Consider the following 27,018-nt stretch of genomic DNA (forward strand, 5'->3'; position numbering starts at 1 on the left):
CTCTTGAGACTTTTCTGTTCCCCTTACTGTTTCTGCAATCCTCTTGCAGTTTGGAAAACAAAGACCTCTGCAGGCTGCATTGATGCATTTCTGGTGAATAACCTTGACTTCTTAGTCCTTCCTCTGTGAATGGACAAAAAAAAGGTCATTACTAGCGTGCTCCCCCTTCCCATCCACATTCACACATGGAGACAGTGCCAGACTCCTGTTGGTGACAATACCCTTCTAGAAATTGTACCAATGTGACTAAATGCAAAGGTCTGGCACAGGAAAACATCTCTGAGCCAGAAAAACATCAACGGTGCAACACTCAAATACAGAGGCAAAAGTTTGCCTGAATTCATCACCAAAAGAATGTTAAAACATGGAGTTGGAAGTGTAATCAAACAGCCAAGGAGCAGCCATTGCATCAATCAACACCCTGACCAAACAAACCACGAAGCTCCAACACACTAAAAGATGCTCGCCTACAGTCTGTAACAACCTTAAGGAGGGGCAAAGATTCGCCTTGCAACCTCCGACAGTCCCTCGAAGCAGTCCCTGGCTGTAAGCAGTGACAGGAACGTCCCATTTTCCATGTTCCTCTGGACAAGAAAGATGGTGCTACAGTCAAAAACAATGACAGAAAAGAAAAAAATTCAACAAAATGAAAATGAGATTTTCCTGCCCCAAACTGTGTCCAGTTTCTTCACAGAGCTTTCAGAAACCTTCACGGTTTCAAGCAGTGGGTAACAAAGAGTGACCTCAGAACAGCAGGTTCTGGGATTTAGACATGTAAATAATTCTTTTCTCTTTGAACTTGAAAATGAAGGCCACGGTTTGCTCTGCCACCACTCATGGGGCTTTGCCTGGTGACACAGATGTAGAAGCTTTGAGTGAAATGGAAATGTCAGTTGCCAGAAGCATAACCGAGAGCAAATCCTGGTACGTGCGGCCTCTTGTCCCGCTGCAGGTCACCAGCCCCTCTCTGTACCTTGCCTAATGGCAGGGGCTGCCTCTCCCACCCTGCCAAACCCCAGACTGCCAACACAGCTTGCAGAGTCCTTTCGTGTGCGTACAGGCAAGAGAAGCTTCCCAGCGCACAGCCTGCTAAATTCCAGTCAATCCGTGTTGAGAAGGAGCTTCCTCACCGCGCAGTTCCCAGTCAGCATCGCCCATTTCAGCACTGAAAAGGAGCCTAGGAACAGAAAACATGAAAACATGCCTGTAAGTACCAGAAGTATCAGAACAGAGCACTTAGCCTGAATAATTAATACCAGTTCATGTTATGCAACCATGCAACTTAACTGCCAGAGATGACTATGGCTACAAATTCATGTTTGCTGACAGGGATGCGTTTCTGGAGCCACCATTTAAAATTGGGTTTTATGGCAGGTCTTAATAACCAAGAGGCAAAAATGGGTTGCACTGCATGGACATGCTGAAAAGAGGAGTCAAATGGTCATGGCCTCTCTCTAGCTCCCTAGGCAAAAAGGCAATAGAACTGTTAGTGGAGCAGAACAAAGGCAGACTTTTCCTGTTCCCTCTCTTTAAATCTGAATAGAAGCTCCAGTTAGTCTGAAAGAACAAAGCTAACCACATTGCCAGGCTCACAACACACCAGCAGTTTGCAAGGGACTTTCTATGGGGCTTGTGGTGACAGGATGAGGGGCAATAGAATGGAGCTTGAGGAGGGCAGATTGAGACTAGAGATGAGGAAGAAATTCTTTCCAGAGAGGATGGGGAGACACTGCAACAGGCTGCCCAAGGAGGCTGAAGATGCTCTTCCCTGGAGGTGTTCAAGGCCAGGTTGGATGAGGTCTTGGGCAACCTGGGCTGGTGCAAAGTGTCCCTGTCCATGGCACGGGGATGGAACTGGATGAGCTTTAAGGTTCTTTCCAATCCAAACCATTCTGTGAACCTATGAGATACTCCACACTAATCTATATATTTCCAACTGGACTGATCAGTCACAAGTAAGTTTACAGCAAATCCATTTTTCCTGCCTTGTTTTTGAAGTGGTGCTGCACATTGGTCCCTCTCTGCAGCAGGCACACTTCTCTTTACTCCTCTCTATACCTTACTCACATCTGTCAGCAGAAGCCTGCACATCGCAGTCACACACCAAGGCACAAGTCACAAAACTCAAGGAAAAAAAACAGAAGGAATTATATTTATGTGTCATTTTGATAGTCAGGGTAGAAAAAGTGTCCCAGTCCCTCTTTCTAAAAATAATTCTTCATGCAGGTGTCAGCTCTGCCTTTCACTGGAGGTATCAAAAGAATAAAATCAAAACTAAAAAAAAAGTCATTTATGGAAGGAAGTTGCTTGCTGCTAGTGGAATAAAATGATGTGCTTTAAATCAGAGGCCAGCTCTTCCTCACCTGCCCTCCATGGAAATCACTCTTACTTGTGGGCAAATGGGTAAAAACTCTCAGATGAGATCAACTCACTCTTAGATGATGTTAACCCTCTCTTAGATGATATTAACCCACTCTTAGGTGATGCTAACCCACTCTCAGGTTATATTAACCCACTCTTAGATGATATTAACCCACTGTCATGTCATATTAACCCTCTCTTAAATGATATTAACCCACTTTTAGGTGATATTAACCCTCTCTTAGATGATATTAGCCCACTCTTAGGTGATATTAACTCGCTCTTAGGTGATATTAATCCTCTCTTAGATGATATTAACCCACTGGTAGATTATATCAACTCACTGTCAGTGATATTAATCTACTCTTAGGTGATATTAACCCTCTCTTAGACGATATTAACCCACCATTAGATAATGTTAATCCACTCTTAAATTATGTTAACCCACTCTTAGCTGATATTAGCCCACTCTTAGATGATATTAATCCACTCTTAGATTGTATCAACTCACTGTCAGTGATATTAACCTTCTCTTAGGTGACATTAACCCACTCTTAGGTGATATTAACTCACTCTTAGATGATATTAACACACCCTTAGATGATATCAACCCACTGTTAGATGATGTTAATCCACTCCTAGGTGCTATTAACCCACCATTACATAATGTTAATCCACACTTAAATTATGTTAATACACTCTTAGGTGATATTAACCCACTCATAGATTATATCAACTCACTGTCAGTGATATAAACCCACTTTTAGGTTATATTAACCCACTCTTAGATGATATCACCCCACTGTTATCTGATGTTAATCCACTCTTAGATTCTGTTAACTCACTGTCAGTGATACTAACTCATTTCTAGGTGATATCAACCCACTCTTAGATGATGTTAACCCACTCTTAGGTGTTATTAACCCGCTGTCAGCCCATCTGGCACCCACAAAGAACACATGCAGACTCTCCTCTGGTCATCCATTCCTATTGAAAAAGGAGGGGAAGTATTTACAACCTCCTAAAAAAGAAACAAAATTCAAAAGAACAAAACCTGCTCCTCTGCCACCCATAACAAGGATGAGCTGTTAAATAACCTTCCCATGCTGTCTCATCAGGCATATCTAATAGAGATGAAGAAGTCACTAATTAGGGCATTAATTCCACACTGCAGTGCAGTTGCAATGCAGCCTCCCTTTCCCTGACAGGTGCAATACGTGGGTGCAAATTTCTTGGCATCAGCAATCTCCTCTGCTGCATTTACATTGCTAAGCAACATCATTACTTTGATTGACTTCTATACAGTACCACACTTCCACCTCTTAGGTACAGAAAGGAAAGATTGATCCTGACTCCAGCACATGGGTTCTCCACCACTGTATTTCCAAGGAATTGAGTGCACCTACTCTTCATTTGCAGTCATGGAAGAAAAATAATTTTCTTGATTACCCTCCTATTTAGAAAGCTCTAACTCTTTGGAGCAGAATAAAGTTCCACTGGGCTAAAACTCAGATGACAGCTGGGGGCATAATTACATGTATTTTTCCACAAGAAGATGGCAGCTGTCCTCAAAGTGTAATGTGAGTTAACTAGGAAAAGGTGATTGACTGATGCTGAGGTTAATTGCTTGTTGGTACGCTAGAAAGCCTATACTAACAAGTGCTGCTTATAACTAGCAAGTGCCAATTATTTCCTTGTACTCTGGTACACATTATATTATGCTAGGCACCAGCCAAACATCCAGCAAGATCCAAGCATCCCTGTCCTGATCTGATGAGTTAATGGTTTAAGAAAGCTAGGCTGGGTATGACTGAAACGGGCTCAGTGCAGGTTTAAGCTGTCAGGTTGTTTATAGGCCTGGGGGGAATGGATCCAAGCTAGAGGAGGGCAGATTGAGATTAGAGGTTAGAAAGAAGTTCTTTGCCATGAAGGTGGTGAGAGCCTGGCACAGTTTGCCCAGGGAGGTGACGGAAGCCTCGTTCCTGGAAGCTTTTAAAGCCAGGCTGGATGTGGCTCTGGGCAACCTGATCTAGTGTGAGGTGTTTCTGCCCATGTCAGGGGGTTTGGAACTAGGTGATCCTTGAAATCCCCTCCAACCCTGGCAATTCCCTGATTCTGCTTATCAAAGCCACACCAGTCTTTGTACCACATGGTGACACAGAAAGCCTCTGGTAAAGTTATCTGTGCACTGAACAAATCAAGTGGAAACAGTTATTGGATCATAAATTTTCTTTGTCCTCTTGCCAACCAAGAGCTTACAGTAAGAGGTTATTTAGCACACAAAGCCAGTGAAATGTTCAAAAGGGCTGGTAAGCTAAAAGTGTGTTCAGAAGAGTGTGGCCAGCAGGGTGAGGGAGGTTCTCCTTTCCATCTAATCAGCCCTAGCTAGACCAGAGACAGAATACTGCACCCAGTTCTGCGCTTCCACATTCAAGAGGGACAGGGAACTGCTGGAGAGAGTTCAGTGGAGGCTACAAGAGTGCTGAAGGGACTGCAGCAATGACTGACGAGGAGAGACTGAGAGACATGGAGATGATTAGTCTGGCAAAGAGAAAGCTGAGAGGGAGCCTGCTCAATGTCCACAAATAGTTAGAAGGTGGCTGTCAGGAGGATGCAGCCAGGCTCTGATCAGTGATGCCCAGGGATAGGATGAGGGCCAATGAACGTGAACTCAAGCACAGGAAATTCCACCTCAACTTGAGGAAAACATTGTTTACCACGAGGGTTCTGGAGCCCTGGAGCAGGCTGCCCAGAGGGGTTGTGAAGTCTCCTTCTCTGGAGACTATCAAAACCTACACAGGTATATTCCTGTGTGACCTGCCCTAGATGGTCCTGCTTTGGCATGGAGTTGGACTGGATAATCTCTGGAGGTGCCTTCCAACCCCAAGCATCCTGTGATTCTGTGATATTTCAATCCTGTCTCCACATCTACAAGCACATACAAGTATACCTATGAGCCTGACAAAATCTCCCACCTAATTGGGAGATGATTATGTAAAATATTGCCTCCTGTTTGTATCATGCATGCACCTGGCTTGAAAATATGCTGACAGGACCAGAGTGCATAGCATCATCCATTGTTGAATTGATGTTAAATCCGTAATTTTGTTCCTGAAGCATCAGTAAATACCAATTTTAATTGCATTAATAAAATGTGACTTATGGGAGTGGAATTGTACTGACCAATACAGATTTTCACTACCGTAATAATGATTTAAAATCAGATTAAAAAGTAACAGCTCCTAAAGAAAGAGGAAGTTAATGTGCCAGCAATAATAGTGCGAAGCCAGCCCCCCTCCAAAGACAAGGCATTTACCTTGGATCAGCTGGAATTAAACAAGCAAAATTCACCTGTGCAGGGAAACTGCCAGGCTTGCAGGCTTTCTTGGCAAGAAATCTTAGCATGTTTGCAGAGAGCTGCCTGTCTGATCTGTTGCTCCCTGTCTAATTCCAACACAAACCCAAGCCACGGCGGCGTAACAGAGTATCTGAGAGGAAAGCCTTTGGAAATGCACTGGCTCTGGGAGCTGGGAGTGGTGACCATGCTCCTTCACCTTTCCGGCTGCAGAGTGTGAAACGCGTTGGTGATTCACTGAAAAGGGTAAAAAATGCCTAAGCTCTCTCCCAGTCCTGCAGCACAGCCCCAAAATGCCCACTACTGCCATGAAAGTTCTCTAAGCAAAGGGTTCCTGCAATAAGCACAGGTGCTGGGAGCAGGGGCAGCTGAGGGGCCCAGGAAAATGAATCTGAGCTTGAGGAAAAGCTAAGAAGGTTGAAATTGTCTTTGCAAATACTGCATCAGTATTCCTAGGCTGCTTTAGAATAGATATGTACATTCTGTACCCATCAAGCACTTAATAAAAGATAGCTCCTCCAGGCAATTTGCAAACTATAGTTTCATCTAGATATATGTCAGTGTAAATCAAGAACCTTCAGTTCTCAGTTTTTCTAAACAACTCCGCCATCACCTTCCCCAGCCCTGCTTCACTCCAAGCCTTATAAATCTGCCCCACTGCTCTGCCTCCTCAGGATGCAGGCAGATTCACAAATGTTTTAAAGGTACAGCACAAAACACATCCAGTCGAGTCTGTCATCCTAGCAGGGGTTAGTCATTGCTTCCGCCCGCAGTGTATATTTCATCTTAACACATCTTTAATAGATACCAACTAATCACGTTTAAAGCCTACCTCTTTATTATTGCCCTTTATCCTGAAAACTGCTCCTTTTGCTGACCTTAATATACAAAGTGAAGGTAGGCAATTGTTCCATATAAATGCTCACGTCCCTGATTTGGATTTCAGGATATGCAAGGCAGCCCTGCTGGCTGGACAGAGCTGATATTTCCTTCACTTCCAAGCGCTGTCGTTGAACATACATAATTGTGTCGCCACTGCTGTTGTTCTAAACCCTCTAACACCCTCAGAAATAGCCCCTGCGATTCAGTGCCTTCCTTTCTGCTCTGCATCCTGCACCTCATATAAAGGAACAAAAACCGTAACGACAGTTTTAATTTCAGATCTCTTAAGACTAAGGTCCGACATGAAATTTGTAATATAAAAACTCCCCTTTCCTGGAATTACAGTTTGGTATTTATTGAATGCGTTTGCAGGCTCCCTCAGGATGTGAAATGTATGGAAATATATGTGCATTGCTAAGGGAAGAACTAAATTTATTCTTTCCCCACATCATGCTCTCCTTTTGCAGTAGAGGTTTTTTAATTCAACACAGAGCTGGAATGAGATGGAGCCAATTTCCTGGTCTATATCTGTGACAAATGCTGAAAGTGGCACAAGATTAACAAATTAGTTGATGTATATATCTTGAAAGACTTTTTGACTACGTCCCAAATCAAAATGCACGCTTCCCTTGGAAGGAAGATTTCTTTACAGTTAGGTATTAAGCAAGTATCTTCTGTGTTGCTGTGGGTTTAGGATGGAATGATGGCACAGATGACAACTAAAGAGCCGCAACCTGACACAAAAAGAAACCCAAACAAACCTGTAAGAAAGCTTCTGTGGCACATTGGTCTAAAAACAACAATTGGTAGCACTTGAACACTGTGGTCAGTGAGTAACTCTGATGTTTTAAGAAGAAATTTGTGGTGGAAAAGTCAAGTGTTTCAGCAGAGGAGGAGTTCTCCTAGGTACAGATATTGGCAACACATTACCCACTAAGAGCTGGCATTCTCTCTGCTGAAGCCTCTTGGCAGGCAGAAGCTGGGTTTAAAATGAAGGTGGGGAGATCTCCGGTAGAGAGATTGTGTCACTGGAGAAAGGTTCCTTTATGATGCTTGGAAATCAAAAGTATGGAACTTGACCTTTTTAGCTGACATAGTAATCACCTCCTTGATGTAATCCAGATAGCGAACAGTGAACAATAAAAACATCTGTGACAACAGAACCATGCAAAGCCCGTGGCATTATTTCATTATTTCCTTTAAAGAACCTATAGCAATATTTAATAATCAGATAAGCCTGGCTTGGTTCTTCTCACACAAAAACTTCTGCTCTTTGCAAATGCTGTTTTTAAAGGGCTATTAACTTAGGCAGGAAAGCTTTTTAAGCTCTCATGCATATGTTTTGGAGTTACCTCATTCATTCTGCTTTTTAGGGCCTTGTCATAGTCCACCTGTTTTGATTTTGCTTAAATTACAGCCAAATAGCTTTCTTTAGAGGGGAAAAAAAAATTAAAGCACACACACACACACAAAAAAAAAGGAGGGGGGGGGTTAAAAATAAAAACACCAAAACACCAAAATCCACCAAACCCTAAGTCCTGCATTTCTACCAAGTGTATCCCAAAGATAGAAATATGCTTAAAATTCAAGAGGAGCCATATTCAGGTTGCATGTCTCAGTCGCCCAATCTCCCTTTCACATATCTGTTCATGTTGACAGACTATGTCATAATACATCAACAGAAAGATGAGCGCAGAAGAACAAAAATCCATCGCCTGACAGCAAGAGGAAAACTGATTTCCACTATTAAATTAGCAAAAATATACCAATACTTCACTACCAATAAGGACACCCTGGCTAAAAGCATTCGCTGCCTTACAATCCCCAGTGAGCACCGGGAAATTCTTTGTTTCGGTTATCTTTAAACACACACCCCAAAAAAAAAAAAAAAAAAGGAAAATAAGAATGAAAAAGGAAAAGAAAAAGGACAAGAAAAGGAAAAGGAAAATAAAAAGTAAAAGGACCAGGAAAAGAAAAAGGAAAAGGAAAGTGAAAGGAAAAATGAAAAGGAAAAGGGAAAGGAAAAAGGAAAAGGAAAAGGAAAAGGAAAGGGAAAGGGAAAGGGAAAGAGAAAGGGAAAGGGAAAGGGAAAGGAAAAAGTAAGAGAAAAAGAAAAAGAAAAAGAAAAAGAAAAAGAAAAAGAAAAAGAAAAAGAAAAAGAAAAAGAAAAAGAAAAAGAAAAATATGAAAAAAGAGAAAAAGAAAAATAAAGAGAAGAAAAGAAAAAGAAAAATATGAAAAAAGTGAAAAATAAAAATAAAGAGAAGAAAAGGAAAAGAAAAAGAAAAAGAAAAAGAAAAAAGATAAAAAGGAAAATAAAAGGAAAGAAAGAAAGAAAGAAAGAAAGAAAGAAAGAAAGAAAGAAAGAAAGAAAGAAAGAAAGAAAGAAAGAAAGGAGAGAAAGAGAAAAAGGAAAAAGGAAAAAGGAAAAGAAAAAGGAAAAGAAAAAGGGAAAGAAAAAGGGAAAGAAAAAGAAAAAGGGAAAGAAAAATGGAAAGAAAAAGAAAAAGAAAAAGAAAAAGAAAAAGAAAAAGAAAAAGAAAAAGAAAAAGAAAAAGAAAAAGAAAAAGAAAAAGAAAAAGAAAAAGAAAAAGAAAAAGAAAAAGAAAAAGAAAAAGAAAAAGAAAAAGAAAAAGAAAAAGAAAAAGAAAAAGAAAAAGAAAAAGAAAAAGAAAAAGAAAAAGAAAAAGAAAAAGAAAGGAGGGGGAAGAGGGTGGCCTGAAAAGTGTCCACATCTTTACAACTGAAAGATTGATTTCCACCAAACTCTGCCACTCCGCTGTGGTTCTGCTCATACTGTAAAGACCTCTTCTAAATATTCCCCAAATTTCTTTTGTGTTGTAAATACTCCAAACATTGATTGGATTCCTTTCAGATTGCAAATATTCTAAATATTCCTTTGATTCCCTTTTATAGTGTAAATGTTCCCCAAATTTCTTTCATATAGTAAATATTCTAAATATCCCTTTAATTCCTTTCATATAGTGAATATTCCAAATATTCCTTGAATTCCTTTCATGTTGCAAATAAACTAAATATTCCTTGAATTCCTTTCACACAGTGAATATTCCAAATATTCCCTGAATTTCTTTTATACAGTGAATATGATGAATGTTCCTTGAATTCCTTTCATGTTGTAAGTAATCTAAATCTTCCTTGAATTCCTTTCATACAGTGAATATTGTAAATACTCCTTGAATTACTTTCCTGTTGTAGGTTATCTAAATATTCCTTGAATTCCTTTTATATAGTGAATATTCTAAATATTCCTTGAATTCCTTTCATGCTGCAAGTAAATTAAACATTCCTTGGATTCCTTTTCTATAGTGAATATTGTAAATAGTCCTTGAATTCCTTTTATGTTGTAAGTTGCCTAAATGTTCCTTGAATTCCTTTCATATAGTAAATATTCTAAATATTCCCCGTTTTTTTTTCAGATAGTGAATACTCCAAATCTTCCTCGAATTCCTTTCATATTGCAAATACTCCTTGAATTCCCCTCACATAGGAAATATTCTACACATTCCCTGAGTTCTTTTCTTATATAAAATACTCCAAATCTTCCTTGAATTCCTTTCGTGTTGTACATATTCAAAACATTCCTTAAATTCCCTTCATACTGCAAATATTCTCTATATGCCCCGAGTGCCTTTCATGCTGAAAATACCTGTTCTAAATACTGCTTCAACAGGGAGAGTGCTGGGCAGTGCTTTTGCAGCGCTCGTTTCTGACAGAGGCTCTCTCCTATGAGGTCAAGGAGACGCACGGAAAACGCTCAGTACCAATAAAGTGCAGCAGCTTCTTCCCAGCTGAGGATTCCTTCTGGTGCAGGAGCAGCCTGGCTCTCGCCCGGTGCCAGCTGTCATTTGAATGCAGGATATTGAGCAGTGGCGTTTCACAGGAATTTAACAATACCTGGAATAAATAATGTCTTTTGCAGCCTGGGGCAACATCTGCCACTTATGCATTAATTCTGCCCCTGTTTGAACACTCTCCAACATATGCACTCCTCTTTTGTCTGTTATCCTAGAGTTGTGTTATTCCCAAATATTGACATCATCTACTTTTATCAGCACTAACTGCTCTGAAGCTTCCCGGGCTCATGCTCAGCTCTATTTCTTTCTATTGATTATCTTCCTCACTCCAGCAGGTAGCCAGCCAGCGAGGCTGTCCTGAGAAATAGCTTCCAATGACTTTCCACGCACAATTTACACGGAATTGTTTAAAGAAGATATTAGCCTCAATACAAATCAGTGAACCTCGTTGAGTCGATACCGCGCGACTCAGCCGCTGGCACCCCTCGCATGCCGCTCCGCAGAGCCAGCTGCCATGCCCAGCCTGCACATTAGCCAGGGCATTGGGTTTCCTTATGAAAATCAGGCTACTTTTGCACTTGGCTCTTTGAAACCTCTTCAATCTACTCTTGGGGTTTTTTTTTCCCACATCACCTCATCGGACCATATGATAGCAATAGAATTTTGAGTATAAAACCCTGAGATTAAATGCTTGATTTTTTTAAATTTATATTTTTTATTATTTTTATTTTTGACAGTGTTCTTAGATATAATAAATTCAAAGGGAAATACTGTTAGGTTAAAATGGAGTGTTTTTCATTAAGTCCAATCAAATGGTAGACAACAAAGGATCTTTTATTTGAGAATATGAAGTGAAAATGAAAACCAGAAAACCTTTCCTAAGAAAAGGTCTAGCTGAATTATGTTGGAAGGAGGTCTCCAGATTGAACCTGGGTGTTTCTTTTGCTAAAAAATGAATTAAACTAAGATGCACGATAGGAGAAGGGCTTACAGAGAAGGAAAACCCAGTGCTTTATACAGATGAGAACTGGGCCCAAACACAGTTAGCATAAAAAACTACAAAGACAGATCAATTTTATGTATTTCTTTAAAGCTCTGCGGTAACACCTGAACTATTCTTTTATCACCAGGACAAGGAAATTTAGGGATTTGGGGTTTACTTTTATTTTTTACCCCTTTTGTATTCCCCAGCAGGGCTCCCAAACCCTAGTTGGACATTTACAGAAAAAAGAATCTTCTCCCCTTAGCCCATCAAACTCTGTGATCTAAACTATGATTTAGCCTACATCTAAAAGCTAGAAGCAAAGCAAAGTATACGTGCTCATCCCTGAATCGATGACTTCAGGATAAGATAGCTCTGCTATTGTTTTCCGTCTGTATTTCCATCAGGCTTTTTAATATGTATTTAGTGTATCTATGATGCTTTGACTGCAGTGTCTGTGGCCATGATAAAAAGAGGTGGTGCTTCTAATTATTTTTTTTTAGGGGGGGGAAGGAAAAATATTTGGCTTGGCTGTGTCTGGCAAAGGGTTTACACCCTGGCTGTAGCATGTTGCTCTTCTAAAGCAAACCAAACAAATAAAATCCAAATACACACAACCTGAATAATATCTTTTGCAAGGAGAAAAAACAAACCAGACTAAACCAAAAACAAAAACAAACAAAAGCAAATGCCAACAACCAAAAAAAAACCAAAAACCAAACAAAAAACAAACCCAAAAACCGAACAACCAAAAGAAGCAACAAAACCAAAACCCAAACAAAAAGAGAATAATTAAAAACCAAACAACAAAACCAAAACAAAACCAAAAACAAAAAAACAAAAACCAAACTCAAAACCAAACAAAAAACCCAAAAACTAACAAAAACAACACCAAAACAAACAGAAAAACAAGCCTAAAACAAAAAAACACAAAAAATAACAAAACCAATAAAACCAAAAACCAAACAAAACCAACAAAAAACAAAAGAACAAACAAAACCGAAGCAAAAAGCACATAAAAAAACAAAAACAACAAAACAAAAAACTAAACAAAAACCACAACAAAAAAAACCAAAATCAAAACAAAGACCCAAACAAAAACAACCAAACAAAAAAAAAACAAGGCCAACTAAAAAAAAACAACAAAAATAAAACCAAAACCAAAACAAAACCAAAACCAACAAAAATAAAAACCAATCCAAAAAATGAAAAAGCAAAGAAAAAATAACCCAACAAAAACTAAACCCACACAAAAATAAAGAAAGCAAAGAAGCAAAACCAAAATAAAACAAAAATAAAGAAAAAAAAACCCAAACAAAAGCAAAACCCAACAATAAAACCAGAGCCAAGTCTAGAGGCCTGGGAGTATAGAGACAGACAGCAAAACAAAAATCCCTGCTTAACGCTGTGTGATCAATGTGCTTAGCAAATGCAAAAGGGAAAACACAGAAGCATTTTGCAGTCCTGGGGAGCAGTTATCTGCACTTACCCAGCCCCATCTAAATGCTTTTGAGAGAAGGAGGAAACTGTGCACCCAGTTAGCCACTGGAAATGCAGGTATCAGGCAACAGGCTTTATTCTAAATGTTGGTAAGTTGAATATAAAAACCAGAAGCATTGTGTATGACCTCTGCTCCCTGCTCTTTTCCCTTTACAGCTCAGTGAGTGGTAACTGAGGCTCCAAAGCCCAGGTAGAGAGAGAGATGCTGAAAGCTGACCAGCGTTCCCAGCACATCTCCACACACACACACTCAGAGCCTCTTTCTCTCACACACATTTATTGCCACCTGACACTCCGAGAAAAACCTTTTCCCTTCTCTAGGTTTCTACAAGGGACAGTTCTGAAACCAAAAGGGAAGAGAAAACAAAACCAAAAATCAGTGACAGAAGTAGCTGTATATTCCAAGCAGCAAAAAGGCAGGTGTGAGGTGGGAATTCCTAGTGCTCGTATCTGCTGCCCTGTGTTAGCTGTGGAAAGATTTGAGGGCTACTTTCCACAGGCCTGAATATGTTTAGGCTAAGTGCACTTGGAAAGGGAAATCTTCCAGATCCTGCTTAGTCTGTTTACTTGGGTAGAGAAAAGTTATGCTGTCCTTCAGCTGCTGTCTCCTCACTCCTACCTGCCTGTGAACTATTCTTCTCTTCCCCTTATCACTTATGTCAGTAATGACTGATTCTTTGACTTATTTATTATATAAATTGCCTCTTAGGAAATCTAACAAAACCTTTATGTGCATTCAGTGATTAAATAGGTACCAACAGCTCTACTGCAACAGTCTCTCTAGTGTGAACTAGTAGTAGCAGACTTCAGACTGACCTCAGCCATGTCTTAGGGGGATTGAGAGACAGAACTGCAGGTGGTAATGCAGTTAGTTCAGCATGTATTTCTGCAAATCCTAGTCTTCTGAAGTTAACTTTGCAACACATAGTAGTAAATAAGCACTCAAACAACAGTCTGCGGCATAGACTCATAGAATCAAGCAGATTGGAAGACCTCCAAGATCATCCAGGCCAAGCTAGCACCCAGCCCTGGCCAATCAACCAGACCATGGCACTAAGTGCCCCAGCCAGGCTTGGCTGCAACACCTTCAGGGACGGCAACTCCACCACTTCCCTGGGTAGCCCATTCCAATGCCAATCACTCTCTCTGCCAACAACTTCCTCCTAACATCCAGCCTAGACCTGCCCTGGCACAGCTTGAGGCTGGGTCCCCTTCTTCTGTTGCTGCTTGCCTGAGAGATGAGCCCAACCCCACCTGGCTACAGCCTCCCTGCAGGCAGCTGCAGACAGCAATGAGCTCTGCCCTGAGCCTCCTCTGCTGCAGGCTGCACACACCCAGCTCCCTCAGCCTCTCCTCACAGGGCTGTGCTCCAGGCATGTAGAGTAAAACAGCATCTGCATGCTGAAAGTTTCCAAAGGCAGGCTGATGTAGCTGATTTCTTAAGGAATTAAAAACTAATTCAATGATTATTGCCTGTTTCTGCTTTCGCTGTGAGATGGAGGGAAACAAAGTAAGAGAGAAAAGATTTCTTCCTATTACTTATCCTGTTTGTGCTCATGGTTGGAACTCGGTGGATTTAGTCTGTGCTTAAACTAAGCCAGACTGCTTACATTGCCATGCTGTCTTCAAATGGGCTTGGGGAAAGCCTTAGGAAGAAGATTAGTACTATTTCATATTTAGGAGAAAGGACAACTTTTCTGGTTTAAACTCAAAAGTACTTGTAGCCCATATATCATTTTGTTTCTTTAAAGTAGATACTTATACTTGCAGAGCTGGGGGTTGCTTTGAAACAGGTCCTCCCTCCACACAAAGGTGCACATGAGTAATTGCCAGTCACGTTGATGTTGAGAATACACTATTAGAAATACCTAAGGGGGGGGGAATATAATTAAAGGACATTGTCTACTTGCCCCCCTCCCTCAAAAGCACCATTGTTAGCATATGGTTGTATGGTTTATCAGTGGGCACTGACAGTTTCTCTCCTTTATTAGCTTCTATTAGTGTTCATCAACTTAAATTCAGGCAGACTTAGCCTCTTTGATTTTCAGACAGATGCCAGTCAGCACCAGTGTATCAATTTCTTATCAGAAAATAGAGACGCATGTGATAATGATTTGGACAGGGATGGGACCTCTGCATGGGATTGCATTATCAAATGCTGAACATGTCCTTAAGATAAGAACTAACTAGGAGAGAGAAATAAACCAAACAGTTTACAGAGCAGGTAAATCTCAACTGGCTGTAAACCTGCCTGCTTTGTTTCTTGCGTCCCTTCTTTGGTCTCACAGTTGTTTATGCAGCACACGGGGGAAACCAAATCTCCAACTATTAAGGAGACTTCAATGAAATACATTCTGCTGGCATGACTAGCTTGGGATCAGCGTGTCAGCAGAGCTCCCCAGGAAGCAGTGGCTGGGTACAGATTCCTGCTGCAGAGGCTAGAAAGCAGCATGGCTTGTGTGTGTCTACGAGAGTCCTTCTCTTTCTATCTCCTTCCATCACCACCCAGCGCCTGAGTATCTGTACAGCCTCCTGAGAAGAACAAGGCCTGAGGGTGCAAATGAACAGCACTGCCTTCTGCAAGAGCCCTACTTGACCAAAGTCCTGCCCTCCAGTTCGAGAGAGGACGATAGGAAGGGGCACTACGGGGGGCTACTTCAGAAAGGTCCAATACCGCAGCCCGCTGTGGCTACGTGGGTGTGAAAGGAAGTGCTAAAGTCCTTGGAGCCATATGAAAGGAGTCACAGCTCCACAAACCAGGCTCACTAACAGGACCACCCTTTGGGGTTTAAAGCTAAGTGGCAAACCAGAGGCAACATCTCCCTGGAATTCTAAAGCTAAGCTTAGGAAGATGCTCAGCTGGAGCAATGTGCTATTTGGTGTTCACCAGGTGAAGTGGAATTTAAACCAGAAAGAAAAAGGGGGGAAAGATCCTGAAGAGTTCTGAGGGAGCCCTACCCAATTTCAGAATTAGTCTTGGCTGTATTCTCACTCCATCAGCCCTTGAATCAAAGGTCCAAATCAGGGCCTGTTATTCCCTTGCTCATGTTAAGCAGCATTGAGTGAAAGGCTTTTATTTATGTTAAGGAACCAATCCTGCAGTTTTCACACAGGAAGAAAATTGGAGTCAATAGCAATTTACACAATTTATCTTGTTATGTGCAAAGCTTAAAGGCTGTAAGCTACAATGTAAATTCAATATTTGCCATATTTCTACCACCCAAAAAAACCTTTCATTTTTCAACCTTACTGAATACCTTTCCTCAGATTAGACTCACGCTGGAGCAGAGCACAACTTGCAGTGTCAGTGCTCTTCCCTCTGTCCCTCTTCCTCCTTTCACCGTTTTGATTTCAAGTTTGCTGGTGCCTATTTAGTGTAGAAATAACCTTAAACCGTTGAACTGTTTGCTGGTGTATTTGAACAGGAGAGAAGAGTGTTAAAGCAAATTTAGTTAACAAGGTAATCAGCTCCTGCAGTATTCCTGGGCAGGCCGGGAAGCAGCAGTTGATCACTGGCACTATACAAGCAGTAGGATGGAATGCTAAGCTTGTACTTCAGAGTGGTTCTAGCTGGTCACATTAACCACCAAATGCATTGTTTTTAAAAAGCATCTGAGTGCCACCTAAAACTGATTAATTCACTGCAAGTGGAAGGATGAAAATATTTTCCAGGAGTAACCCAGTATAAAATCCTTTGGCTGCTGCTGGGGTCGAAAAGACGGGGCTGGAACCAAGAAAATCCTTTTTTCTTGCCTTCCACAAAAGGCTTTGGGCCTAATTATTTTTAAGTATAATCCAGCCAACATCTTCTCATGCTTAGCTGCACTGAGTGACACTATTTGTGATGCCCAGTCTGCTGAAACTGAGCAGGTTGCTGTCAGTTTAAAAATGACTATAATAAAAGTGACCATGAAGATGGATCTTGTGATTTTGCGTTTCTAATCAGTCATCTGTGAAGAACACTTTTGCTTTGATTCAGCAGACTGGTGACAGCCATGATTGATAGTGCATGAGGATGAAAAAAGGTTATTAACTGTCTTCCTATTAAACTCAATGTATTACCCCTCTAGGTGCATCTCATACTTTAAGCACTTACTCAGGTAAGGTCACGACTGAACTCTATAAACACAGGATCCATCCTGCCGCGGACAATCCAGGAAGGTGAGGGTTTTGTTTGGGAAGTTCTGCATTAAACCCTGCCCCAATCCTGCTTTGTTATCATGCCAAATCCAGCAGACCTTTGTGTGCATCTTAAGCACTCAGCTCCATGGCAATGCTTTTCTGGGGAAAAAACATCTTCCAAGGAAGTTCTGGACCTTTCCAAACCTTTTCCAAGAAAGCTGACACCAGAGAAGGGCCTCAACAGTGATCAGAGGGGGGGAGCTCCTCTGATATGAGGAGACCTTGTTGTGGCTTTCCAGTATCTGAAGGGGGCTACAAGAAAGCTGAGGAGGGATCTATCAGGTAGTGATAGGACTAGGAGTAATGGATCCAAGCTAGAGGAGGGCAGATTGAGATTAGAGGTTAGGAAATTCTTCCCCATGAGGGTGGTGAGAGACTGGCACAGGTTGCCCAGGGTGGAAGCCTCACCCCTGGAGGTTTTTAAGGCCAGGTTGGATGTGACTCTGGCCAATTTGATCTAGTGGAAAGTGTTCCTGCCCATGGCAGGGCAGCTGGAACTGGATAATCCTTGAGTCCCTTCCAAGCCTGAAGAGTATTCTGTGGCTCTGTGAAAAGGGGCAGATGAGCTGTTGCATGTGTATTCGTGCACAGCCCTGGCTTGCTGATTACCCCACAGTCTCAAAACCAAAGGTTGCAGAAGGTTGGGTTAATCAAAGAAATATGAAGCATATGGGAAGTGTCTGTGGAGCTGAGGTATAAATCTCACACAAAATGGACCAGATGATCTTTGGAGGTGCTTTCCCACCCCAAACACATTGTGATTCTGTGGCTATTTTACCTGCTGGTCGCTAACTTTGTCGTTAAGCTGATCAGGTGTGATTTAATAACTGATGAAGGCTCTCTATTAAAAGCAAAGACAAATGTTTTAGCCTACGTGCAAAAATCCCTCTTTGCCACTTTACAGCATGTTTAGGTTTTATTTCCTACTCCCTGACAATCATCTTTTCAATCAACATTCACAACCACAAAGGGAAAGGGACACTTTTTTCCCATTTAACATTAATTATTTGGTGGAAATGCTGCTTCCCTGGGTACTTCTCATTTCTAAGGACATCTCTGGCAAGTGATATTAAACAAGTTTGAAGACAAAAGGGGGGAACATGTCTCCTCTCTTCATTGCCGTCACTGACATCAGGAACAACCTGAAATTAGGAAGCTGTCCCCGCTGTGCATGCAGGTGGGCAGCTTTTTAGATTCACAGCTCTATTTGGGAAGCCACCATTTAAAAAATCAGGCAAATCACCCTTTTTGAATCAGGTGTTTTACAGCCACTTCTTCACAATCAGCACCAGCTTCGATTCCGAAATGGCTTTAATGTGTATGAATACATTGCAGGCGTTCTTTGGGGTGGTTTGTGCATATCTCACATCACAACCATTTTTCTGTTAAAAAGGAATAGACCAAAAGGTGGAAAATCTCTTGTGTCTAACTGCAGAGTGCACACTGTCATCTGAAGGAATGTCCACACACAGGCTCGCTTCGAACCAGCTCTTTCTCCGCGGCATACAAGACCTCTCTCAAAACACCTCCGTCCCACATTTGTCTTGCAGAGCACTAAAATGTACTTTTAATAGTTACATAGCAGCCAAAATTTCCTCTTCTAAAATATTTCACATTCAAATAATTTCAGAGGGAAGCAGGACTATTACTTGAAGTTAGATCATTCAGGAGACAGAAGGAAAAAAGCCTCTGTCTTGACCTCTCACAGAGCCTGCAATTTCAAGATCTATCTTAATCTTTTCAAGGTGTTGTTGAAATTCAGCTGGCCCTTTATTTCGAAATGTTTGTTTGTTTTTAAAAGCATTCATAGCAGGTTAAAAAGAATTCAGGATAAACATAGTCTACCCAACACGATGCTGCTGCCGCACCAGGAACGCTAAACAGCCCTCTAAGATCTTTATTTCTGGCAGCCGTGCTCCTTTCAGGTGTGGGCTTGGGAATTGGCACCAATTTTCCTTTCAGTAACATTTCTGCTTCATAATAAATTGCAATCCTGTTGTACCCCCATGTGGATTTACAACTGGCAGGCTCTCTCTCCCCACTGATTTGGGGTCACTGTAGATATTGGTGAGCAATAATTTCAGGGGTGATGGAGATATTGACAGAATTTACCGAAGTTCCTGGGTAAATATTTGTGAAATGTACACTTCCACACTGAGTTTTAGTTAATAAGGCTTCTGGATGATACTGTTTGCCTTGTCTGCGGATTGCATCCTTGCCTGAATCCAGCTAAAATATTCCTCTGTGCCTGCGTTGATACTGCAAAATGCTTAGACTAAAAGCTGCCCCTCCTCCCTGAAGCACATTTAAAGTAGAGCAGAAAGTTGCAGCTATTAGAGGCTTAGGTTGAAAGAAACACAGAGCTCAGGTGACAACACTCTTTTTGGGTAGCCTTAGAGGTGCCTGCAACAGGTAAAGCCATCAGACCTGGTGCGAGAACTTCTGATCACAGGCCAGATCTTCACTTCTCACCCAGGAAGGGGCTGGCAGGACCTGGCCCATGCGGGCCACTTGGTGCATGTAACCTACGAAGCCGCAGGTAAAGCAGTGGGACCCCAGATGTACGTACAACGGTGGAAATGTTTCAGTCCAGGAGGACGAATTTAACAAGTCACATTTTCTCCCTCCAGCTCCTTAAAAAGCATTACCCTAAGAAGGAAAGAGAAGAACCCAAGCAATAGGGCAAAGGACAAGAGCAGGGCTGTTGAACCCCTAACAAGCACTTTTCCTGGGTGAAGGTTTATTTAGCAGCCTGAAACGTCAACCCCTTAAAGGCTTTTTTATTCCTGCAGCCACAGCACGCCCAAGAAGCAAACCCTGCAACAAACTACAAGCAAAGTGCGTGTGGCCCAAGCGGGGCTGTACAAAGGCGACACAAACAGCCAGCAGCACCAGCGACTTTGCCAGAGGGGCAAAGGTAGACAGCACTCCAGAAAACCAGGGCACAGCAGGGCGAAAGGCCCCGCCAAAAAACAAGAAATGGGAATGAACAAAAGGGGAGGAGGGGCAGAAAAAATCAAGGAGGGGGCGAGGCAGTGGAGGTGAGAAGAATCAGCTGGGGTTGGAAACGACCCTAAAGATCATCTAGTTCTGACCCCCTGCAGGAGCAGGGACACTTCCTGCTAGAGCGGGCTGCTCAGGGCCCTGTGCAACGCGGCTTGGAACCAGAGCCCACAGCCACCTCCTGCCCCAGGACAAAGCAGGCACCTGCTGTGCCCGCGGAGCTAGCGGCCCCCTCCTGCCATCCGCCCTCGAACCACCCCTAGGCTTCCTTCCCCGGCCCTTCGCCCACACACCGCATTCCCGGCTGCCCTCCCCTCCGCCCTCAGACACAAATTCCCGGGCTGCCAGTCCCGGCCCTTCGCCCTCATCCACCCGCGGGCTGCCAGCCCCGGCCATCGCCGTCGCCCTCACCCCACCCCGGGCCGCCTCCTCAGCGGCGCCGCTGCTCCTGCACACCCAGGGCCCGCGGGAGCGCAGCGCCTGCCGCCGGTGCCTCGGCGAAGGCTGGGGCTGGCCCGGGCTGGCTGCCGCGGCCGGCTGGGCGGCTCTGGGGCGCTGCCCGGCGGCAGCGGGAAGAGGCCTCTGCGCATGGCCGCGGCGCGCAGGTTCCGCGGGGCTCCGCGCAGCAGAGAGCGGAGCAGGTAATGAATTCCAGCAGGGAGCTGGGGAGGAAGCGTTTTGGGGAGATCTGCCATATTTCATTGACCACGCTAAAGATGTTATTAGCGAAGGGGAGGGGAGGGGGGGGGATGCGATAAGGGAAAATAGATAATGACACATAATCCAAACCAGAAGTTGGAAACCAAGTTGCTGCGCAAGAACAACGGCTACGAGCTCAACTTTTCCCCTTTTTGTCTCTCTTTTTTATTTTACAGGCTAGAAAGACGCGGAGATAAACTTGTTAGGGGGAGAAATACCCCCCTCTAGCAACGGCGTGAATAGGATATTTACCCCTATGAAGACATGGAGGCAGGGAAAAGGGAAGGGCATGCTCCCGTTTGGAAAAAACCCAAAGGAAATTGTAAAAGGAGGGAATGAAAAGGAGGAGGAGAAACATTCCTGTTGTAAATTAGAGGGAAGGAAGATTGGGGGGGAGGGGGGAGAATAGCAGCCGAAGGTCTGAAATGAAGCTTCAGTAGAGACTCGCCGATGCTGGAGAGATCCCAAAGGCGGGAGGAGAGCAGTGGGCTCCTCTCTTCGGCATGGGTGTGGGAAAGGGGAATGATCACTGATCGTTACTGGTACAGCAGATGTCCCGAGGACCCCATGCGAAACAAGAGGGCAGTTTGGCTAGTGAGGACGAATAGGGGAAAGGCTGGAAGAAAACTTGGGAATGGAGCTGACATTGAGAGAATTAGGCGCAGGGAGGAGGGGAGGGCTCGGGGCGGGGGGGGTGGAAGAAGAAGAGGGAAGAAAGGCTGCGAGATTAGAGGGGAAAACTTGGAGGACCAGATGGATAGTGAGGAAGCAGTTACGGCAGAGAGGGAAAGGTAGAATGGAAATGAGAGGGATTGAGATTAAGGAGAGCGGATAAACCCGGGAGAAGGACTAGTTGGAGCGGATGGGAAGGAGGAGAGCAGGAGCGGGAAAAGTAGGAGAGAGGGAAGGAGGGACAGAGGGAGGGATGTGGGGAGAGAAGGAAGGAGACAGAGGGAGGAGACAAGGAGCGGAGTCTCCCAGCCCAGCCAAGGTGCAGCGCTGAGTGAGAGCTGCTTCGCTCCCAGGGTTAGCTTAGATTTCCAGAGCTCTTAGAGCTCATCGACCAGCCCGCTGGAGTCACTATTCAGCCCGAGTCCCAAACACACGCCTCACTAACTACTTTACAGCCACTTCCATTGATTTTCTTTATCAAATAAACATAATACCCGTTACAGCAACACTTCCTCTTCGCGCAGCCGGAATGCCACAAGCCCTGATCGCTGCCTTGCTCCGGCTTGCACTTCCCCACCCTCCACCCCTAAATAAATCGCATTCTCTCACTTAAATGCTCGAATACTTTATTGTTTGCAGAATTTGCCTGTAATTTGGAAGGGACGCTGCGAGCTAGGCAAATCGTTTCATTTATAAGGTAAAAGGTACCCATAGCCCTGGCTTGAAGACAAAATTTCACCCACCCCTTCACCCCCCACCCTCAGTTTCAGGTGCAGTTTAGACATTTACATAGTTATTTTCTGATAGTAATTGGTAACTTCATTTAAAGGACGGCGTCAAACTGAACGCTCCCCCCTGAAAAATGCATGGGGAAATGAACGTAATTTTCGCACTTACACCTAAACTGCCGCTTGATCTAAACATTTCAGCCTCAGAATTCAATTTTCTTTAAAAGAAAAAAAAAAAAAGAAACAAAATCCCAATAACCCAAACGGCCAGCAAAACAACAACCCACAAAACCTAAAAGTAGCCCCTTTCAAAAGCTGGGTTTGAGTCAGGCTCTTCCATATATGTCAAAGGGCTGTTGAATTATTCATTATTATAATTACTATCATCATTGTCATTATCCCTTTCCATGTGGAAATAATTTTATTATCGTAATTTGATATCTGAAGAATTTCCTGTTAGTCGTTTGATAATTTTTTTTTTAGTCCTACTGAAAAGTTTTGTTTCTAAATGAGAGGAAAATATTTTAAATGCTTTTACGTTTGCCATAGATTTCCCTTTATCTAATCGATCGGAATGCCAATAAATCGATTAAAGGTTTAGTGTTTTACAAACAACCATTTTGTGCTTTTTGATTTTACGTTCAGGATGATTTTAATAAAGCTAATGCCTTCTCTGAGCCTTTAGTCACCCCAAACCTAATATTCCATCATTCCTTTTATTTACAATTGCAATTTAAAGCTTTTTTAATGAGGAAAATAAACACAAATAAAAGGAGGGAACGACCTGATTAAATTACTTTGCGCCTGTGGTCAACACATTTAGGCAAAGCCCTTAAAAATCTGGGTGAATTATACGCGATCACACAGTGATTGCGGAATATTAAATTAAACTTAGATAAATCCGCATTGAAGGAGGCAGCACCCAATCCTGAATTTATTTCCCATTTTCTATAACAGCATCACTGCGCTCCTCTCTTTGCAATGACAATGTGCCAAATCTAGGCATTTTGAAAACATTTTCCATATGCTTTAACTGGAGACTGATAGACAAAGAAGAAAAGGAGATGGTCTTTTTTCTCTTGAGGTATATTTCCTTTAACTTTGCTCTCCAACATTTTCTGATGCTCTTTATTTTAAAACTAAAGTTTGAAAATCATTAGGACCTTTTTTTAATACCATTTACGTTGTGGGTTTGGTTGGGGGTTTTTTGTTGTTTTTTTGTTTTTTTTTCTTTCTTATCGCGTAATCAGTTCCTCAAGTGTGGAGTTTCAGTTACGCTTTAACGCAGGACTATAGAACTATCATTTCTATACCTTGGCAGACAGCTTTTTGGGGAGAAAGGATTGATTCAGTTCGTTTTCGCTCGCTGCGTTTATAATTAAAGATGGTTTTAATTATACTTTTTTTTTTAAGTCAAATCAGATGTGCTGCTTGCTGGATGGAAGGTTGTTGGTTTGTTGGTTTGGGGTTGGGTGGTTTTTTGTTTGTTTGCTTGTTTTTGCCTCTTTTCTTTTAACGGTGCTTTTAATTTCTATGTAGTTTGGGGGGGTTGTTGGTTTTTGGTTTGGATTATTTTGCCGGCTTTTTTTCCCCCTGCTGTTGTTGCTTTGCGGATAGCACAGAGGTGGTGGCTTTTATTTAGCTGTAAAATCCACATGTTTTCTTTGAAAACTTGGCTCCTTGGGCGAAAATAACTTTTCCTGGTCGCGTTATAATTGCTGTTTGTCGCAGAGGTAGTTTAGCATATTGTCTACACAACAAAGATTCCTGCTTTATTGGCAGTGCGAATTGTTGGATTTAGGTATAAATATTTCATAACTTTCGTCTTTCTGCAGTAAGATCGGTACTTTTATTGCCTTTTTTTTCTCCTTTTTTTTTTCTTTTTTTTTTTCCCCTTTTGGCTATGTGTGTGTCTGTCTTTCTACCACAAGTGTTTTATTTCCGAAGTATCTTTTTGTTCTTTTCCACGATAGAATGTAAAATATAAATTTTTTTTAATTCTTTTTTTCCCTGGCATATATCACTGCTGGAAATAAGCTCTGGGGCTTTCTGGAAGGGATGGGGGGGGCGGGGGGGGCGAGCGTTGGTAAGCGGTCGTTTTCCTTGATTTGCATAAGAGCTAGTGAAGTGCCTGTGAAGTTGGTGAATTGCTATTGTTTGGGGTAGTCCTGACTGGTTTTGTTTATAAACACTGGGGTGGTTGCCGGGAGGGGAGGGAGGTCAGGGCACTGTCAAAGCGCTGACCTCTGAAAGCCCAGAGGGCGCCTGGCTCCTTCACCCTCTCCTTTCTCTCTCCCCCTCTCCCTTTTTCTTCCCTTTCCCTATCCAAGGCCAGGAGCTCAGGTTCAGGGCATTTAATCCCCGCGATCTAGCCAAGAAAGGAGCTGGAAAAGGGCTGTTAAAGGCTCCGGAGGAAACGCCGGCAGCAGACTCAGACCTGGGAAAGCTTTTTATTGATAGTAAGGTCCGGGTGAGCCTTTCTGTGCGGTTCCAGCCAAAATCCCGACACCACCACCACCAAAACCCAGTCGGAACCGGGACTGGTTTCGCTCCAAATCTCAGCGAGATGTCTGTGCTGCTCGGCTGTGCTTTTCCTCTCAGGTCACTGCTCCTTAGATGCACTTTGAGAAGGTGAACGCCAGATCTGGGGCAGTGAGGGGCACGAATTGAAATGTAAGACCTTAGTGCTGGCTTTAGCCCTTTTCGACCCAAACTTTCCAGGAATCAGGTGGGAGATTTGGGGGTTCTTTCCTATTCCCCTTTTTTTAGTATGTAGTGGAATGTGTTTGATGGGAAGGGGAGTGGAGAAGAGGAAGGGGGCAGCGTTGTAAATTAACAATAGATTCGTATACGTGGTATACGCAAAGAAAGAAATAATAATAGCCAAACGCTTTGGGTTCGGAGTCAATTTCATCTCGGAGAAGGAAAAAAAAAATAAAATAAAGGCGGGCGGCAGCGGGGGGAGGGGGAGTACAAGAGATTGCTATCAGATTTTAAGTATGTTTTGAAAAGAAGTTGCTGAGTTAAACAAAAATGTTAGTTAACACACTGCCTTTGTCAAATAGCCCCCGGGAGGAGAAGAGACAACAAGGAGGAGAAAAAAAAAAAAAAAGAGAGAGGAGGTTGGGGGCTGGGGATCTGAAAGTGTCTGTGGCTCAGATAAAGGGTCTGCAGCACTGAAATCTTGTAATACCTCGTTTCAAACTGGGCTCATCTATAGACTTAGGGAACGTAGGCAAAAGACACGGATTCCCTTTCCCCTGGGCTGGGGTCTGGGCAGAGGAGAAGGTGGAGGGGGGGAGGAGGGGACGTTTATTAGGGAATTAAGTCGGTTTATTAAAAAGGGGAACGGCTGGGGCTGTAATTATGCAGATCCTTCTGCCCCTGTGTGTGTCCGCAGCGCAGATTTCGGGAGTGAAATGAGCTCGGCGGAGAAGACGTGATATAACCGAGCTTGGTTTGGGCTGGGATTTCTTTGTCTTCTTAAGAATGGTCACTCTCAGGCTCTGACCCCACCAGATCCATCTCGCCCAGGCCAATAAGTTTTCCTTGGGGCTGAGGCTGGATGACAGAAAAAGCTGAAGAGGTTTCTTCAATTTATAGAAACAGCTGAAGAGGTTTCTTTATTTTTACCCCTCTCTTTTTGAAATGTAACATCACTACCAAGAAGGTGGTTATTTGCTTGTTTTGTTTGATTTCAACGGACTTAACCCCCAGACAAACAGATCTCCAAATGTCTAACGGTGCCTGCAGGAGAAGTTGGGAGGAGATGGGCGGGGGGGGGAGGGAGCTAGGGGGGTGTCCATTGAGACCAGAAGAAGGGAACTCAGAGGTCAGGGGAGATTCTTGGGGAGTGATCAGATGAGAATGAGAAAGGGAGGAGAGAAGGGACCGGGAGCAGCCGAGCCGAGCCGCCGGCTCGCCCCGCAGCCACCCCGGCCGGCCCCGCATCCTCCTCTTCTGCCTCCCCCCTCCAGCCCGCTTCGCGCTTAGCACATCCCACAGACCTGCTGCTGCCTCCCGGAATTAACCTTCTTCGATTTTTTCCTAGCTACGTGGCGATTCCCGGGTCCCTTCTAAACTGTTAACATCCCGTAGTGCCCTTTTTTGTTTGTTTGTTTCCCTACCCTCCCCCCCCCCCCAACACCTATAGCTACTTTTACCTTTTTTTTTTTTTCCCTAGCGATGGGGAGAGAGGAAGAGTGAGGAGATTTAAAACCTTAGGAAGGACAGTAAATAGTGGCAGAATAAACCTTGAAAAATGTGGTCTCTCCCAATTTCTGCCTGTATTCCCCCCCCGCTTTGTTCCTTTAGCTGTAACTCAAGAACACCATAAACCCATATCCACCACCCCACCACCACCACCCCCAAGAAAAGATATCTACAGCCAAAAAAGAATTACTTGTCTGTTCTGACGTTTGGTGTTTTGACATTAATGACATTAATGATATTGATGTTTCACCAGGAGGAAAAAAAAATAAAAAACCCTCAGCACTCGGAATAAAAAGGGGGGGGGGGGGGGGGGGGGGGGGGGGGGGGGGGGGGGGGGAGGGCAGGGAACAGACACACCACCATGACGACTTTAACACGAACTTATCTCCATTTCCTTATTCTTCCTTGACGTTAAGTGTACGTGGTTCTTCGTTTGAATCTGAAATAGATGTATTGTTCTCAGGTGTTGCTTCATCACGCTGTATTTAATTGTCCTTAGCCATAGGAAACGCGGCTTCAGCCTCCAGCCACACACTGCAAACGGACAATGAATCTCAGCCTCCTGTACCCCCTACAATTTCAGCCCCCAAAGCCCCTTTTCCATCCTACCCCCTGCACAACGGGGCT

The 27,018-nt window shown here is 43.2% G+C and overlaps 1 long non-coding RNA gene across 2 annotated transcripts in view; it reads right to left on the minus strand.

The window, feature by feature from the left end:
* Window positions 1–208: 208 nt before the first annotated feature.
* Window positions 209–27,018, minus strand: part of LOC135181498 (uncharacterized) — a 31,633-nt gene continuing 4,823 nt past the window's right edge. For both annotated transcript variants that reach the window (XR_010304894.1, XR_010304893.1), the window contains one exon: window positions 209–1,177. This is a non-coding gene — a long non-coding RNA (uncharacterized LOC135181498). The remainder of the gene's footprint in view (window positions 1,178–27,018) is intronic.

Source organism: Pogoniulus pusillus, chromosome 14, assembly GCF_015220805.1.
Source record: "Pogoniulus pusillus isolate bPogPus1 chromosome 14, bPogPus1.pri, whole genome shotgun sequence".
Classification (NCBI taxonomy): Eukaryota; Metazoa; Chordata; class Aves; order Piciformes; family Lybiidae; genus Pogoniulus; species Pogoniulus pusillus.